Source organism: Martes martes (genome assembly GCF_963455335.1).
Source record: "Martes martes genome assembly, chromosome: 8".
Classification (NCBI taxonomy): Eukaryota; Metazoa; Chordata; class Mammalia; order Carnivora; family Mustelidae; genus Martes; species Martes martes.
The window spans coordinates 90177850-90197884 of NC_137895.1; the positions used below are offsets into that span (position 1 = coordinate 90177850).

Here is a 20035-nt window from a genome sequence, read left to right on the forward strand (position 1 = left end):
CTCCAAAATAAATTCTAATAGGTATGGATTTCTCCATCTGATTATGCTCACAGTCTTGTTTTTGTTCTTTCATCAATTAATCTTCTTAAATTTAAGTAAAACCCTGTGATTAAGAGCTCCTTATATGAAACTCAAAAGAAACTTACAGAAGCTACCATGCTTTGTCTTGGGAAACATATCTCACATTTTGGTCAGTTGAATCCCTTATGCTCTGACTAAAAATTTTTATTTGCATATCTCCTACTATAAATTCAACATCAATATTTTTATTCAGTTGAAAAATAATGTAAGGTTAAGTTGTCTGAACATTAATGTATGAAAGGATAAAGATAATTGTCCCATAAAAAATTAGTGTTAGGTAGACTCTGGTCTTTTTCTGAAAATCTCAAATGTCATTTCCTAAATTTTAGAATACATTTCTCATTATTAAGGCTTCCTTTCCCCCAAAAGTAGCATAATTGCAATATTCAGATTATCTAACAAATTTCTACTCATTTCTTTCCATTGGTTTGTTGTAATGTGAAATTTTTAGTTACAGATGCCATCTTTTAAAATTTTATTTACCTTGATTATTTTTATATTTCATTTATGATACTATTTAATAAAAGCTAAATTAAGTTTTCCACTGTTATCAGAATACTTGAAAGATTCTCTTCTTAATAAGTGTCTCATTGCTTGTTTTCCAATCTGAACTTAGAAAGCATCAGCCTTTGCCTACATTTAGCTATTATTGCCATCACTACATTTTTACTTCACATTTTCTCCTCAACCTTCTCACTGGTCTGTAACCCACCCATCCATTAACTCTATTGTTTCAAACTCCACCTTTCCAGAGTCATGAGCCATCTTTGGGTTTTTTGTTTGTTTGTTTGTTTGTTTTGTCATTTTAATATATTTCAGCATTATTTGGCACAATCGATTGCTGCTTTCTATTTAGTAACATTTATTTGCCCTGGTTAAATGAAACATTATTTTATGGACTTCTCTGAGCATATTGGCAATCCTTCCTCATTTTTAGTTCTGCTGGTTCTTCCTGTGATTGATTCCTAAACAACAGGAGCCCCAGTTCTCCAAACTCCATCTGAGCCCCTTATCTTCATTGTCTTTGTATTCTACTCACTTTCCCTAATGAGACATCACACCTAATTCCAAACTGTGTGTGTGTGTGTGTGTAGAACTGGAACAAATGTTCCAGTTGTTGACAAATGCTAAAATATAGATTGAAGAGGCTCAGAAAACACAAGCAGGAAAGAAACCCCAAACCAGGCGTATATATTTCTAAACTGATGAAAAACTAAGGTAAAAGATAATCTTAGGCAATGAGGGGAAAAAGTATATCACTTACATATAAACTAGAACAACAATTAGGCCTGATCTCATCAGAAGCAATGTCAACAGAAAGACAGTCGGGTGACAATCTAGACTTCTACATACAGAAATGGAAGTGAAATAAAAACTTTCACCAATAAACTAAAACTGAGAGAATATGTTGCCAATATACCTATTTCACAAGAAATTTTTTTTCTGTAATATTTTATTTATTTATTTGTCAGAGAGAGAAAAAGCACAAAGCAGAGGAAGCTGCTGGCAGAAGGAGAAGCAGACTCCCTGCTTAGCAAGGAGTCCAACCTGGGACTCCATCCCAAGACCCTGGGATCATGACCTGAGCTGCAAGTAGATGCTTAACCCACTGAGCCACCCAGGTATCCCTCCCACAAGATTGTTAAAGGACTTTCTTCCAGAAAAAACAAAATGATATAAGTTAAAAACTTGAAATCTCTCAAAAAACAAAGAGCTTCAAAAATTGAATAAAGGAAGATAAAATATAATCTGCATTCTCACCTGAACTACTCTAAAATATGAGTGACTGAAGCAATGATGGTAGTAATGTCTTGGGTATTATTAATAAAATGAAATGTATGGCAAAATGTGTAAGGGAAAAGAGTGATGGACTAAGAATATAGGTTCATAGTTTGCTTAAACTTCAAGTGCTATAAATTTTTTTTCAGTACACAGAATATTTTGAAATATATTTTCTAAACCATGGCACAACTGGGGAAAAAAGTTTTTAATTATTGAAATACTTGAAAATAAAGAATATTCTTCTTTTTAAAGATTTTATTTATTTATTCTTTATTTGTAAGATAGACAAAGAGAGCGCAAGCAGGGAGAGTGGCAGGTAAAGGGAGAAGCAGGCTCCCTGCTGAGCAAGGATCCCAGTGGGAGACTTGATCCCAGGACCCTGGGATCATGATCTGAGTCAAAGGCAGATGCTTAACCAACTGAGGCACAAAAAGAATACTCTTAATATACTATTAAGCTAGAAGTCACAAGGCTAGATTCAAAACTTATGGACATGAGTCCATATTGACATAAATAAATGTGGGAGAAGGAACAGTTCTGCCTTATGGAAGAATTCTAAAAATACATAGATGTACTGATTTTTCCAGGAAGTAGAGTTTATTAACCCTCTTACTTTTGTAGATGTGGGCTATTTTAGTGACTTGCTTCCAAAAAGAAACTATAGACCAAAAATACAGAGTTTGTTTTTGTTTTTGTTTTTGTTTTTAACTGCAAAACTTTATACAAGTTGTTAAGGGAAACATTAACAGTTGTGAGGAATGTTGATATCATGTACCCCACATATGATGTGATGAGGAAGTGCTTTATCATTCTTAAATAGTTCTTCCAAATATAGAACCCTCATCTTCTTCTTTGAAAAAGAGAGAGACAAATCCAAATTGAGAAACACTTTTGAAATTGCTTTGCAAGTACTCATTCAAACCAACAAGAACATGAACAGCAAGATAAGACTTAAGTGAAAGGATGCAATATGGTATCCTAGATTAGAGCCTATAATAAGAAAAGGAAATTAGGGAGAAAACTAATGAAATACAAACAAATTTAGAACTTTGGTTAACAGTCCTGCATCAAGAGATGTTCTTTTTTTTACATGTCTTTTTTATTTTAAGAGTAGTATGGGAGGTTTGGGTGAGGTGCAAAATAGAGGAGAAGGTTATTATTAACAATTTCAAATTTCTACTTACAAAATAAATAAGTCACAAAAATGAAAAGTACAGCAAAGGGAACATAGTCAATGATATTTTAATAACATAGTATGTTGACAGATGGTCACAACACGTAATCATGGTGAGGTTTGAATAATGTATAGGATTGACAAAAAACTATGTTGTAAATCTGAAAGTAACATAATATTGCATATCAACAATTCAATAACAAAAATTAAAAATAAATAAATACATTTTTAAATAATATGCTGATAAAATACATTTACATTAGCAAAAACTGGGTAAAATTTTCTTGAATGAAAGAGTTTATTGAAAAAGAACCCACCCTAAAACATAAAAAAACAAAAATAAAAAAAGAACAGAAAACAATTTGTGTCATTAGAGAGCAAAAATCGCTAGGATTTGGGAAGCTGTGGTCTTTGAGAAAATTATACTGACTGAGAGGATGTCATACATTCTATAATTTTCCTATTAGCTTCTTGGTCTTTCTTATATAATGAATGGCAAATTTCCCAGCAGAAAATGGCAGGCATTTGCTGTCTTCTCTCACATGAGGCTAGAGAGAAATAAATTGGAATCCACATCTGTCAGTGCCAACCAGGGCTTACGTTGGATAGAAAAGATCTTGCATAAAAAGGAATTGAAGATGAATGAGCCTGACTTTTTTTATTAACATCTAAATGTATTATTTGTTTCAGGGGTACAGGTCTCTGATTCATCAGTCTTACACAATTCACAGCACTCACAATAGCACATACCCACCCTAATGTCCATCCCCCAGACAACGCATCACTCTATCCCCTCCCCTCCAGCAATCCTCAGTTTGTTTCCTGAGATTAAGAGACTCATATGGTTTGTCTGCCTCTATATTTCATCTTGTTTCATTTTTCCCTCCCTTCCCCCATGATGCTCTGTCTTGTTTCTGAAATGCCTCATATCAGTGAGATCATATGATAATTGTCTTTTTCTGGTTGACTTATTTCACTTAGCATAATAGCCTCTAGTTTCATCCACATCCTTGCAAGTGACAATATTTTTTTGATGGCTGCATAATATTCCATTATCACCTCTTCTTTATCCACTCATTTGTTGATGGACATCTAGACTCTTTCCATAGTTTGAACCTGATATTTTGTAGTGTTTTTCCTCCAATCACATTTGATAAATCCTAAGTGGCAAGCAGTAGCAGCCTGAGACCATGAATACAAAGCCACAGATAACGGAAGACGAATCCAAAAAGAAATTCCTGCTGTCTCCTAGTCTCTGCAGACAAATATTTGACATTTATGATTTGCCAATGTGGAGGAGCCTGGGTCAATACCGCTGAAATCTTACACCTAAGAATAATCACAATGAATTTACCGTTTCTCAAAAAGTATGGGACAGAGATTAGAATAATCTCATTCCTTGTTTTGGTCAAGGTTGCCTGCTTTTAATGTGTGCCAGAATGAATAAAATCCTCCTTGTAGGAATAAATCATCATCCATGCCATTAACATTTGAATATGGTTTTGAGTATACAATAAAAAATTCACAAGTATATCAGAGGGAGGTTCAAATGACCAAAACCATGAACATAAAAGAAATAGAAAGAGACCTGAGAAGATCTACATATATTTAGCACACAGTCTATAAAATAACTAGAACTAATACTTCCATTGAAGAGCTAAGAAATTCACAACTTGGGTATTGAGTGTTTAAGAAATACTTATGCAGCAATCTATAGATTCAATCTCTATGAAAATGAAATCCTTATCAAAATACCAATAGCTTTTTAACAGACTAGAACAAATAATCCTAAAATTTCTATACAATCACAAAAACTCCAAAAAGCTAAACCAGTCTTCAAAAAGAACAAAGTTGGAGTTATCACAAATCCAGATTTTGAGATAAACTATAAAGCTACAGGAGTCATAACAGCATGATATAGTCACAAACATAGGCACACAGATCAATAGAACCAGGTAGAGAGCTTAGAAATACATCCACACATATATCGACAATGAATCTATGACAAAGAAGGCAAAAATATACACTGGGGAAAGAGACACTTTTCAAAGAATGGTGTTGGGCAAACTGGACAGTTACATGCCAAAGAGTGAAGCTGGACAACTTACACTATACACAAAAATAATCTCAAAATGAGGGAGGAAGGGAGGAGGAGAGAATATTCTCAATATGGGTTAAAGATCTAGATGTGAGAGCTGAAACCATAAAAACTCCTGAAAGAAAACAGGCAGTGATCTCTGGGACATTGGCCTTAGCAACCTATTTATGGATATGTCTCCTTAGGCCAGGGAAACAAAGGCCAAAACAAACCATTTGGACTAAACCAAAATAAAAAACTTTGCACAGCAAAGGAAAACATCAACAAAACAAAGGGACAACCTATGAACAGAAGGAGATACTTGCAAAGGATATATCCAATGAGGTGTTAATAACCTCAGCATGTACACCAAAAAGATAAATAATTTAAGTTAAAAGTGGGCAGAGAAGATACATAGATATAGGAAACAATTTTGATAATAAGGATTTGGTAGAATATAAGAAAGACAAATATCACAAGGATTTAAACAAAAATACTGCACTTTTTTCCCATTTAAACGTTCAGACTGGTATGTTGAAAGTTCTCCATGAAGTCACTGTGTTTCTAAGGTGGAAGGACCTGCAGTGGTGTCAAGAACCTGGGTGTGCTCTCTCTTGTTGAATGGTCAGTGTATTTCTAGTGTGATTGGTTATCCTCATGGCTCTAAATAGCTTGTATCCCGTCTGCATCACAACAGTGAGAGGGGGTAGAGAGCAAGAGGAGGGCAAACTTCTTTTATCAAAGGATAATCCATAGAAATTGCACAACATCTCCACTTACATCCTTTGTTTATAATTTAGTCACATGGTCACAACAAGTTGCAAGGAAGGCTAGCTACAGGCATAGATAAATATTCCATTAACACAGAGGGAGTGGAGAACGCTTGGGTATTAAGAAATATCAGTTTAAGATCCACTAGATCATATCACAAAGATTATCTGGAAAAAGACACCTTTCAGAAAAGACACTGAGGTCATGCATAAAAAGAAACCTTAGGTGTATCTACAGGGTTAATAGTAATATATTTAACTTGAGGCAGTGTTTTCTATGACAGGTTAGTAAATTCTCCAACTAATATTATAACTTTTCATTACCAACAGAAATATATTTTTTTCCTGTTTTTAAATCCTTATCTATATTTTTGAATTCAAAACATGACTATGCAGAAGAAAAATCACATATTACGGAAGTTTAAACTGAATTCTCAGGAGACACAGTTAAAAGTACTTTTTTCAGGGTGCCTGGGTGACTCAGTTGGTTGAACAACTGACTTCTGATTTCAGATCAGGTCATGATCTCAGGGTGGTGAGATCAAGTTCCACATCTGGCTCACACTGGAGTCTGCTTGTACCTTTCCCTCTGCTCCTCCCTCCTGCCTGTAATCTCTCTCTCAGTCTCTTCTTTCTCAAATAAATAGTTCTTTTAAAGCAGGTTTTTTAAAATATATTTTTGTTTTTATTTTTATTAAGATTTTATTCATTTAGTTGACCAGAAAGGGAGACAGTGAGAGAGGGAACACAAACAGGGGGTGTTCAAGAGGGAGAAGCAGGCTTCCCGCTGAGCAGGAAGCCCAGTGCAGAGCTGGGATCATGACCTGAACCAAAGGCAGACACTTAATGATTGAGCCACCCAGGTGCCCCAATATTTGGTGGTTGGGGAGAATTTTGTAATAAAATATAAATATGTGATCCCTTGGGAATGGTGTTCTTGGATCTCATATCCTCCTGCAAATTCTTCAATCATCTTTTGATATTTTCCTTCAGGGCCCAGAAAGCATAAATATTCAATGGGATCAAATGTTCACTAATTTATATGGCATTGAGGATAATACATGGAAAAGAATTCAATGCAAAAATAAGTAAATTGTAGCAATGGTGAAATTTAATATACTACTCTAAATACCTACCAAAAAAAAAAAACCAAAAAACAAAAAAACACAGTTAATGAAACCATTTACAAAGTTGTCTTAAATACATAAGAAAAGGGGTCCCTGAGTGGCTCAGTGGGTTAAAGCCTCTGCCTTCGGCTCAGGTCATGATCCCAGGGTCCTGGGATCAGTCCTGGGATCGAGCCCTGCATCAGGCTCTCTGCTCCGTAGGGAGCCTGCTTCCTCCTCTCTCTCTGCCTTCCTCTCTGCCTACTTGTGATCTCTGTCTGTCAAATAAATAAATAAAATCTTTAAAAAAATTAAAAAAAATAAATACATAAGAAAAAACAATAATAGATTGTGAGCTGGAGGGAGACCCATTCAGAGAGGAATGGAATGTCAATGTAGTCTGTTCAGTACGATGACAAAAGATTTAAAGATTGGAGCAGAGATCATTTTATCTGAATAAATCTGTGTATATGTCTTCTTTTGAAAAGGTGTTTGAGTTTTTAGGTCTTTGTCAGAATGATTAAAGACTCAAAAAAAATGAAAAGAAGAGGTATGTCTAAAATTTATTTTATTCATTTATTTTTTAAAGACTTTATTTATTTGACAGAGAGAGACACAGCAAGAGAGAGAACACAAGCCGGAAGAGTAGGAGAGGGAGAAGCATACTTCCCACTGAGCAGGGACCCCGAAGTGGGGCTCAAATCCAGGACCCTGGGATCATGACCTGAGCTGAAGGCAGATGCTTAAGGACTGAGCCACCCAGGCACCACTAGTATGTCTAAAATTTAAAAACCATATTTCCTGTTAGCTATGTTTAACCCATGTTGTTCTGTTTTTACCATTAAAGTATTTAATTTAAATTTTCTAAACTTTTAAGTTTTGATTGTGGGGAAAACGATGACAGAAGACAAATAGAATACAGTGAAAATTTGGTATTGAAAATTGTTTTTAAATTTCACCAATATTCACAGTATCTAATGCAAGTAAACATCATTGTACATATTATACACATTGTCTTCTAATGGTTTTGTAATATGAGCTTTGTTAATTTTTGCACAGTGTGTGTCGGGGATAGTTGGTGTGTTTAAAGGTTAAAGTTGGACAAAGAAATAATTTGACATAGTAAAATTCTGTTTTATGTGTTATAGGTATGTGTATACCTATAGTTATTGCCATTGGGATATTTTGTGTAAATGAAGAAAAATTTATAATAGATCGCTTCACAATTATGTGAATGTAAAAGGAATGTCCAGGAAAAACAATAGTCCTTTCTTTTTCTTTTACATTAGTAAGATGATTTTATTTTATTTTATTTATTTATTTTTTTTAAGATTTTATTTATTTATTTGACAGAGAGAGATCACAAGTAGGCAGAGAGGAAGGCAGAGAGAAGTGGAGGGAGAAGCAGACTCCCCGCTGAGCAGAGAGCCCGATGCGGGACTTGATCCCAGGACCCTGAGATCATGACCTGAGCCGAAGGCAGCGGCTTAACCCACTGAGCCACCCAGGTGCCCCTAGTAAGATGATTTTAATAGTAGATCTCATTTTTTTTTAATCTTAGAATCCTCCTGTAAATGCCTCTAGATATAATTGGAAGCAACTTTTATTTGTCCTTATATATTTATTTTTATTTATATATATGCCTTTTATTTTTTATAAGATTTTATTTATTTCTGAGAGAGAGAGAGAGAGAGAGTGAGCATGTGAGAGAGAGAGAACATGAGCTGCAGGGAGGGTCAGAGGCAAAGGGAAAAGCAGACTCCCCTGTTGAGCTGGAACCTAACGCAGGGCTCAATCCCAGGACCCTGGGATCATGACCTAAGCCAAATGAAGACGCTTAACTGACTGAGCCACCCAGGTAACCCTGTACATATCTTTTAATAATAACATGTTTTGTGGGGAGCCTAGGTGTCTCAGTCCTTGAGCATCTGCCTTTGGCTCAGGTCCTGATCCCAGTGTCCTGGGATCCAGACCCATAATAGGCTCCCTATTCGGAGGGGAGCCTATTTCTCCCTCTTCAGCTCCCACGTGGTTGTGTTCCTTCACTCACTATCTCTATCATAAATAAACTCTTTAAAAAATAATAATTTATGTTTTTGAGGTTGAAAATAATTACCTTGGTATTAAGACATACAGTATTGTCTTATCTAGTGCCCAAAGCCAACCTTAATTATTTTATTGTGCTTTTTGATGAAGACACCAGGGAAGGAAATATTCCTTAGAGATACAAATAATTTTTTTGGAGAAATAGACTATAATCTGTCCTATAGTTACTTGCACAAAATGTTTCACTTTTAAGGTGATGACTTGGATAATATACTCCTTCAAACTTAAACCTGATTTCCAACTGACTAGCATAGAAAATCTGAAAATTCAATTGTCTCAATGTATGCCAGGTGTTGAAAATAGTATCCTACAGTTAATATTTCTTTAATTATGAGTTAGCTGAGTGTCATTAGGATAGGGAAATATATGCTTCCTAAAACTGGTGTCACCACTGTTCTGAGATACAATATGTGTTTGAAATGTACCAAATACTCTCACTCCTCCTCTCCCTTAGGCCATGCTGATCTCAAAATTGTTCAAGTTTTCAGTCTGTATTTTAGACAAAGAATAAAATGGTAAGTGTAAAGCACAAAAGCAGATAGGGAAGAATTTTATTGGTGAACATTTTCTCCTTAAAATTTTTACTTAATAAGTTACATATTTTAGTTACCAATTTATGTATTTTATATTAAAAAAATTTGTCTTAGTAATTTGCCTATTTTAAATCTTCTGCTAATTTTTTTTTTTTTATCAAACTCATTATCCTGTCTCTTTAAATCCTTCTTACCTTCTAGGTTTCTGTAAATTCTTGTCTTTATCTCCCTCTTCTCTTTACCTCTAACATCTCAGACAATTTCCTGAATACTAATTTGTATATTTTTCTCTGCATCTCTACCTTTTATTCTCATTTTCATCTTATTTTACTTGATCTATTCTCAGAACCATAACATGCACAGGAAAGTGAACTTTTTTGTTATACGCACTGAAATTACAGATTGTTGCCACTGATTCTGTTTCAAGATACAAACTGGGAAGGGGGGATACTGAAGAAATGGAAACACTAATAAGGATGGCAAATAAATATATTCCCAATGTCTCAAAGTCACTTATCTTAAATTGTATCTCATTAGCCATGAAAGTAAATGACACAAGAATCAGGCATTTGAGTTGATTAGTTGAAGAAAATGGTAAAGTTATGGTAGCCTTATTTATTGATGACAGCAAGGGGTGTGTGTGTGTGTGTGTGTGTGTGTGTGTGTTAAATGCAATAAATGGGCTGCTGTACTTTTAATGACAGATACCACTTTGTTTCTAGTATGCAAACCTTTTAACTGAACAAGAAATGGCATCCATTCCAATGGTGTAAATTCAAGAAAGGAAAAGCACTTTTCTATGTTTGATATGTCCCTTTAATTTCCATCAAATTTATTTCCTTAAAAAATCAACAATTTCTATCATCGTATAGGTTATTCTCCAGTAGAATTACAAACTGAAGATGAAAATCGCTGTCCAGATACTCTGAAAATGCAAACTTCCTGGCATATCCGTCTTCAAAACCTGAACAAACATTGTGTTACTCTATCTGAAATGTCACTTGCTAACTTTATTTTAGACATTTAAATCACTCTTATTTTACCACTGGGATTGTCAATTTCTTTCTGTTTTTCTTTTCTGTCTATAACTGGAAAAGTAGAGGACAGTAATGGGAAACCACACACAAGTGATAGTGTTTATCCTGGCAGGTTTGACTGATGACCCACAGTTGAAAGTTGTGTTATTTGTTTTTCTGCTTCTCAGCTACTTGCTGAGCATCACTGGCAATCTGATCATCATCACATTTACCCTGGTGGATATTCACCTCAAGACCCCCATATATTTTTTCCTTTGGAATTTTTCCTTCTTAGAAATTTCCTATACTACTACATGCATCCCTAAATTGTTGGTTACTATGGCAACTGGAGACAAAACCATTTCCTTTAATTGTTGTGCAACTCAAATGTTTTTTGCCTTCCTTCTTGGTGCATCTGAATTTTACTTGCTGGCTGCTATATCCTATGACCGTTACGTTGCCATCTGTAAGCCCCTGCATTACACAACCATCATGAACAGTAAGGTCTGCACTCAACTTGTCTTCTGTTGTTGGCTTGCTGGATTCTTTACCATCTTTGTATCTCTCCTCTTAGGCATAAATCTTGACTTCTGTGCTTCCAAAATTATTGACCATTTCTACTGTGATACAACTCCCCTCATGCAGATCTCCTGCTCAGATACACAGCTCACTGAAACCATGGGATTCATTTCTGCATCGATGACACTTGTGGTCACGTTGTTAATGGTGATAATATCATACACATTTATTGTCTTAACAATTCTAAAATTCCCTTCAACTAATCAGAAGAAAAAAGCTTTTTCAACATGTTCTTCTCACATGATTGTGATATCCCTTTCTTATGGCAGCTGCATCTTCATGTATGTTATACCATCAGTCAAACAAAGAATATCCTTTTCCAAGGTAATTGCAGTGCTCAACACTTCCGTGGCTCCACTTTTGAATCCTTTCATCTATACTTTGCGGAACCAGCAGGTGAAAAAAGCCATCTTGAACATTATACACAAGATTGTTTCCTTCTCAAGCAAATGAATTCTTGTTGCATTTTATATAAAGGAAATGAACAAAGGAACCCCTAATAATATCAATATATCTAGTAGTAGCTTCCAATACACAGTTTCTTCTGGTTTTTTATGTTTTTTTTTTTGCTTTCATGTCTTTGATATTCATCTTTATCTCTTCTTAAGCATTTTTTGCACAAAAATCTTTGTTCCAAAGAATTTAATTTTCTTCATGTCCTGCAAGAGATACTTTTTTCTCATCACATCATTTCCCTGTGAGTATCTGAAAGAAATGGAGCTAAGTTTTCAATCTGTCTCTGTTAGCTTTGAATTCTAGTCAAGAATATGAAGTATTTTATTTATTTTATATTTAATGTAGCATGCAATGTAAAAGTTATTACAACTCTTTATTTGTACCTATTTACAACCTACTTAAAACTGATATTTATTGGGGCGCCTGGGTGGCTCAGTGGGTTAAAGCCTCTAGCCTTCACCTCAGGTCATGATCCCAGGGTCCTGGGATTGAGCCCCGCATCAGGCTCTCTGCTCAGCAGGGTGCCTGCTTCCCTCTCTCTCTCTCTCTCTCTCTGCCTGCCTCTCTGCCTATTTGTGATCTCTGTCAAATAAATAAAAATAAAATCTTTAAAAAAAACCTGATATTTATTTATATCTTTTGAATTACTGTTGACTTATATATTTTTGAACTTATATATTTTGAATAATTTTGAATTATTTATATCTTTTGAATTATTGCTACACACTCTATTTAATGAAATGAAAAGATAATTGTGGCAGAAAATAACCATTAGTGTTGATGATCAAATTAGAAAATATGAGTTTATTTTGAAAAGATTGTGGGGGCACCTGAATGGCTCAGTCAATTAAGCATCCACCCTTGATTTTGGCACAAGTAATGATCTAATGGGTTGTGAGATCAGGCTCCATGTCACACTCCATGCTTAGTGGGGAGTCTGCTTAAAGATTCTCTCCCTCTGCCCTTCCTATCATGCACTCTCGTTCTCTCATTCTCTCTAAAATAAATAAATCTCTAAAAAAATAAACAAAACTAAAAAATAAAACATTGTGCGTTAGAGTATATTCCATTGAAACTAGTTGTTTAATTTGTGTTAGAGAATTATGAGCAATTACAAATATTTCAGTTAAACCTGACAAATAATATACTAACAATCATAAGAAATTATTGAACATACCTTCCTCCTGAAGGCTGGAGCAGCTTAATAATTTCAGCAAATACCTAAGCCTGGTTTGAGAATCATCCTAATATGCACATCAACTTCAGATGATTTCATGAGTATAAATGTGTTGAAGAAATTATAAATTATTAATCACACATATTCTTGTATCATTTTGAAAGATGAAACTAAGGATAACATTTTTTCTCTTTTATTTATCTTTCCTATAATTGTTTCTTCCCATACATGGCATAGATTTAGAAAAGTATCATCTCATTTACTGAACTTAATATCAAATGATAAATAACTAAGTAGATTAATACAGTTAGCAAAAAATATAATGATATAAAATAAATGAATGACTTTTTCTGTGTAGAGTGAAAGTATAGAATAAACTCTGGATTTATAACTTAAATATGAAAGTATGGCATTGGAAAAACATGACAAAAATCTATTGTTGAGGGAAGATTTTGGAAATGGGTTATAGTTGACACTGACATTTAGAATGTACTTTAGTCATTACTTTTTCTTTAATATCAACAGAAAATATAATTGTAATGATTTGCATGTCCTGATATTTTAAAATATTCAGGGCTTGAAGAAGATATACAAACAGACAAAAAGCACTTGAAAGGATGTTCGAGAACAGTAGTCTTTAGGAAAATGTAATTCAAAACTACAATGACATACCACTTCACAGCTACTAAGACAGTTAAGTATGTGTATGTGTGTGTGACTGTGTGGGTGTGAGTACATATATGTTGGTTATATGTAACACAAAAAACAACAAGTGTTATTGTACATAATAACGAGTGATGATGTAGAGAATTAAGAACCCCATGTGCTGCTGCTTGGAATGTAAAACACGCAGCCACTTGGAAAAGTTTGGCAGCTCATCAAGAAGGTAAACACAGAGTTACCAAATAACCCAGAAATTCTAAGAATTGAAAACATATGTTCATGCAAAGATTTCAACACACATTTTCACAGAGGATCAGGCATAAGAGCCAAATAGCAGAAACAACACAAGTAACCTTTAAGTGATGAATGGATAAACAAAATGTGGTACAGGTATATTCCACTTTATTGTGCTTTGCTTTGTTGTATTTTGCATATACTACATTTCTCACAAGTTGAACATTTGTGACAATCCTGCATCAAGCAATTCTATTGGTGCCATTTTTCCAACAGCATTTGTTCCTTTCTGTATCACATTTTGGTAATTCTCACAATATTTCAAGATTTTTCATCATTATTATATTTATTATAGTGGAGAAAGTTTTAGTGGTATGGATAGAATACCAAACCAGCCACAATATTCCCTTAAACCAAAACCTACCACAGAAGAAGGCCCTAATTTTCTTCAATTCTGTGAAGGCAGGAAGGGGCGAGGAAGCTACAGGGGAAAAAAAATGTCTGAAGCAAGCAGAGATTGGCTCATGAGGTTTAAGGAAAGAAGCCCTCTCCATAACATTAAAGTATGCAGTGAAGAAGCAAGGACTGATGTAGTACCTGAAGTGAGTTATCCAGAAGATCTAGCTAAGATAATTAATGAAGGTGACAACACTAAACCACACACTTTTGATGCAGATAAAAAAGACTTATAGTTGATGAAGATGCCATCTAGCCTGTTTATAGATAGAAAAGAGGAGCTAATGAGTGACTTCAAAGCTTCAAAGTCTAGGCTGACTCTCTTGTTAAGGCTAAGGCAGCCAGTGACTCTAAATTGAAGCCAGCGCTCATTGATCATTCTGAAAGACCTAGGCCTAACAATTATGCTAACAGTACTCTGCCTGTGCTCTATAAATGGAATAACAAAGTCTGGATGACAGCACCTTTGTTTACAACATGGTTTACTAAATATTTTAAGCTCACTGTTGAGGCCTACTCCTCAGTAAAAGATTCCTTTCAAAATATTGCTGCTCACTGACAATGCACCTGACCATTCAAGAGTTCTGATGGAGAGGTACAATATGGTCAATGTTGTTTTCATGACTGCTAACGCAACAATCATTCTTAAGCCCATGGATCAAAGGGTAATTCTGACTTTCAAGTCTTATAATTTTAGAAATACACTTCATAAGGCTAGAGATGCCATGGATACTGATTTCTTTAATGGACGGACAAAATAATGGAAAATTTTCTGGAAAGGCTTTACCACTCTAGATGCCACTAAGAACATTCATGATTCATAGCAAGGGGCCAAAGAGAGTCAACATGAACAGGTGTTTAGAAGAAGTTGATTGCAACATGTAGTATTTATAAATATCAGTTATTTTTCTGTGTAGAAAAAAATGAACCCTGGATTTTGGTCAGAATCGTTTCTATTATACCAATGAGAGTGAATCTTGGAAGAAATTCAAAGTATGATCTATTTATTTCTGTGTTTGGGGATCTTCACATACTTTAAACCATTTATAAATTAAAAATTACTGATTCATTCTAGTTGTGTCAATGTAATGAAATTTATTAATGTATCTTACATAAAAGCATATGCAATCATTTTAATCCAATAAATTTGGACAACAGCTGACAAAGCATATATAGAATATCTGCATCATGCTTAATAATTTCCTTGGCCTCTTCAGAGCCATTCCCTTTACTCTCCATGCCTGCTATTGATTCAGATATACACAGATGTCTTTTGGCCACATCAATTACTTTTACTTTTTCTGGAATTTCTTATAAAAGAAATCACAAATTGTGAAATTTAATTTCACAATTGGAGGATCACCCATTTTATTCCATGCATGCTTAAAGTCTTTCCTTTTTGCTAATGCTATTTGGCAAATCTAAATTTACCATATTTGATTTAACAAATTCAGAATCTGTGGCATCCTTTTGTTATAGCCAGCCTTCCCTCCCCAGTTCCCACACATTGGTGTTCTTTTTCTCTGTGGAATCTCTCCACAAGACTCAATGATTTGTTTCAATTAGTGTCATAATCAAGTACACACTATATTCTGAAATGCCAGTCCCTAAAAGCATATATCCTCCCATAATGTCCTCCTGAAATAAGTGTTAAAGAAAAATTAATTGTGGGTGGGGGTTATTCCCCTATTCTTTGTTGACTCTACTCCTCAATTACCATTCTCCATGGCAGTTGGAATTACAGAATTACACCAATTGTCTTTAGAGGATAAGATACATGTAAAAAGTAAGAAGGATACATGTAAAGAAACACCATTCACCATTTTGTTGCTCTTTTTGGCATTGCATCCCAACTTCTTAATTAACATCTTGCAGCATGTTGCAAGACAACCTACTTTTCTCCTTTGTGCTAGTATCTACTTGATCTTTTGGGCTTTGTACTCAAAGACTTGCTATAGAATAGTACACTGTCTTACCTCTCATCTTTGTTAACCTCTCATGAATGAGCATATTTGGCTTAAGGCTATACTGCCAGTTATATATAGAATTACAGAATGGTGTAACTATAAGAAATCATAAATTTGCAAATTTTTACAGCATGGGTCCTATATCAGTCAGGGTTCAGGTGAAGGTAGGATTTCTGTAAGCACTTTGGAAAGAAAGGAGATAATGGAGGAATTATAGCTTTTAAAAATAATGAAAGAGATAGCTATGGAAGGAAAAGTTTGAACACCAAGGAGAATGTTGAGGAAACTAACACCAGAGATCTCATGTTGAAGCCCTGTGAGAATGCTTCAAGAAAGCTTAATGGGAAATCACAGCAAGTCTCAGTTATTTCTGAGAAAGCATCTACCTATATCTTAGCAATAAAGTTGGTAGTTTTCAAACACTTCCTGAAAATCCACTATGATCTAGCCTGCAAGCACCAGCCTGGCTTCAAACTGTAGAGCAATAGCCTCCACTTCCCTTCCAACTTCCAAATTTTGTGCCAAGTCCTATCACTGACAAATCATAAATTAAGACCATACATGGAAGGGAACCCTCAGAAATAGCATCCCAGTTTCTCTACAGAACTGACAGAACAACTAAGAATGTATTATGTGATGTGAGTTGGCAACAGATAGCTCAATGCAAGTGCTTTGAAAACAACCAAAGTCAAGTCCTTCTATTGCCAATTATTTCTTTTTTCACTGCCTCTGCCTGAAGTGCTATATCGGTATTGGGAGCAGCTTAGTAGAGATGAGATGCATGGTCCCTAGGAGGCTCAGGGACCGAGAGTTTCAACTCAAGTCATGATCTCATACATTGTGGAATTGAGCCCCCTGTCAGGATCAACACTCAGTGGAGAGTCTGCTTGAAGATTCTCTCCTTTGGTCCCTAATCCCACTCTGTCCCACTCTCTCTCCCTCTAAAAATAAATAAATAAATAAATAAATAAATAAATAAATGTCTTTAGGGAAAAAAAAGAGAAAGAGAGACTTCACATCTTCTTGTTCAATTTACCTCCACTATTTAGGGCACTATGTCAAGATCCTGACATTATAAATGCTTAAATGCGTGTTATCCACTCATGTCATTTCCAATACCTTTGGCAATCTGGTTGAAAATTACATCTCTACAGGGTAGAATAGAGGAGTTTCTGTTAAAGGAAGAATGAGCAGTAAAGTGATAAAAATAGGGCAATAAATTATGTTATTACTAATGTAGTATAATTTTCCATGAGGCTAGCACAGGTATAAATTTTAAGCTCTAGGGATGCCTGGGTAGCTCAGTCACTTAGGTATCTGCCTTTGGCTCAGGTCATGAGTCCAGGTCCTGGGATCAAGCCCTGCATCAGGCTCCCTGCTCAGTGGGGAGCGTGCTTTTCCCTCTCCCTCTGCCTTCTGCTCTGCTTACTATACTCTCTCTCTGTCAAATAAAGAAATAAAATCTTTAATAAGTAATAATAATGAAAAACAGAAAATGAAAATAAAAAAGAAATTAAAACCTACTACTTTGAAAACACATACAAGAAATTAAACTATTCACCCAAGTTTTCTAGGAGAGTGCTTTCCTACCTCTTTAAGTTAGGGAAATTCTTCCATACTAATAGCAGTAATTCATATGATTTTAAATAGAAAGAGAATATGAAATGGTATAAATATCTGTATAGCTATACAGGTCAGAATAATTACATGCTGGCTGAAACATCATAAAATATGACCAGGAATTCAGATGTGATCAAACTCTATTCTAAGCTCTCCAGCTTAAATTATTTCCTGCTTCTTTCTCCCCTCTATCTCTAACTTCTAAGGTTGCTGGAGGCAATGACTCTAGTATATCTGACCCATGAGATAGTAGGAGGAGTTGGAAAGGTGGAATGTTAGCAAAAGTTAATCAATGGGTAAGGCTAAAACACACACATCATTAAAAAATACAGGATCTTTCCCATTTCTGAGGATTCTCAATGTAATTAAGCTTTAACTTACAGAGTATGGGAAACCAGTAAACAATTGAAGCAAGAGCACAAAGGTTATTCTCACTGGGAAGAAACCCATGCTCACATTCCCAAAAGTTAACAGGTGTTATTTGGAGTCAGAAAAGATGGGGAAAACTACCTGTTCTAGCCCTTCAAGCTCTGTGATACTGAATGTTTTCAAACTTGCCTTAACTGAAGAGTTCACTGGTAAAAGAGAGGAAATTAATGGATCACTGCTATTTTCAGTTCACTTGAAATCTCACCTGTAGACGAAATGACATACTATTTCAGCCAAATTCTGGCTCCATATTTGGAACTTTGCTAATTCGAATCCTACAGTTTTCAGACTCCTTGTCTTCTCTTCATGGCTTGGCTGATGTAATTCTTAATCATATTCCCTGTGCTCATGTCGCTCTTAAACCTTAATTATTGTAGGTCTAATATTACTGACCACTTAAACTGTGATTATTTTCCCCTGCTGCAACTTTCTTGTTCAGACACAAAATTCCTAGAGATAGTGGGGTTTTCCTGGTCTCTATTTTCTTTAATGTTCACTTTGGCATCGATATTACTGTACTATGTATATATCACCAGAATAATTTTGAGGACTCCTTCTACTAGTCAGAGGACAAAGGCCTTTTCCACTTGTTCATCCCACATGATTGTCATCTCCATCTCCTATGGCAGCTGCATTTTTATATATATTAAACCTTTAGCAAAAGACCGAGTGTTTCTGAGCAAGGGAGTGCTGTGCTAAAAGCCTCAGTAGCCCCCATGCTGAACCCTTTTATTTACAGCCTAAGGAACCAGCAAGTCAAGTGAGCCTTCATGGACAAGGCAAGGAAGATTGTTTTTTTCTCAAGCAAATGAAATGCTGTGGTGTCACAAATTAGGTACATTGCAGGGCAACTTAAAATATACAAACATGAAATTTGAGCCAGCTTTAAATCACAGTGGTCTTCCTGCTATCCTTATTCATTCTTTCTTTCTTTCTTTTTAACAGTTTACAAGCACATTTAATATATTTCCCATTCAACTGAAATAATTTCATATGACTTTCTGGCTCCCATTCTTCTGAACCCATTGTTAGTTGCAACTTCTTGAACAATAATTGTTTTATTCAGAAAGTTGTATTTGAGTTTTGTTTAGGAAAACAGTTATCACCTGGAATGGATGAGACACTGTATAAATATTGATGTGATATTTTTCTTACTCAAAACAGACAATATAATCTTGTCATTTTCATTGATCTTTGTCAGAAACTTCCTTCAATATCTTGCAGTTTCTCTAGGAAAAAAAAATCCTCAAATGCCATATGTTTTATTGAAAATGTGGATGCTTTTATTTTAAAATAAAAAAAATTGCATACTTAATAGGGTATATCCATATAATTTAACTTTTTTTTTTTTTTTTAAGCATAGATCTGGGTAGCTCAGTCGTTAAATATCGGCCTTCAGCTCAGGTCATGATCCCAGGGTCCCGGGATGGAGCCCAGCATCAGGCTCCCTAGTCGGCAGGAATCCTGCTTCTCCCTCTCCCGTTCCCCCTGTTTGTGTTCCCTCTTTCATGAGTCTCTCTCTGTCAAATAAATAAATAAACAAAATCTTAAACAAACAAAAAAGCATAGATGTTTAACAGTATAAAGATTCCCATATTTCCAAATCCCATAATGACTCTTACAATACATACTGCAGAAAAAGTGAGGAAAAAGCTGTTTGAGATCAATAGAATACATTCTTTCTCTAGTTACATAGAATGTAAGCTCCGTTTTCTCACTACACTAGAATATAGATGCATAGCTCTTTCTCTAGTTTTAGACTAGTTTAAAACTGGCATTTATGTAAATTATTTAATTCCTAAACAAAAT

General features: G+C 35.0%; 1 pseudogene across 1 annotated transcript; it reads left to right on the forward strand.

Annotated features, from left to right (window-relative positions):
* The first annotated feature begins 10738 nt into the window (after window positions 1–10738).
* Window positions 10739–19038, forward strand: LOC308347489 (olfactory receptor 6C1-like; annotated as a pseudogene). Its single transcript has 2 exons — window positions 10739–11203; window positions 18566–19038. The product of its transcript is annotated as an olfactory receptor 6C1-like (transcript).
* Window positions 19039–20035: the final 997 nt, after the last annotated feature.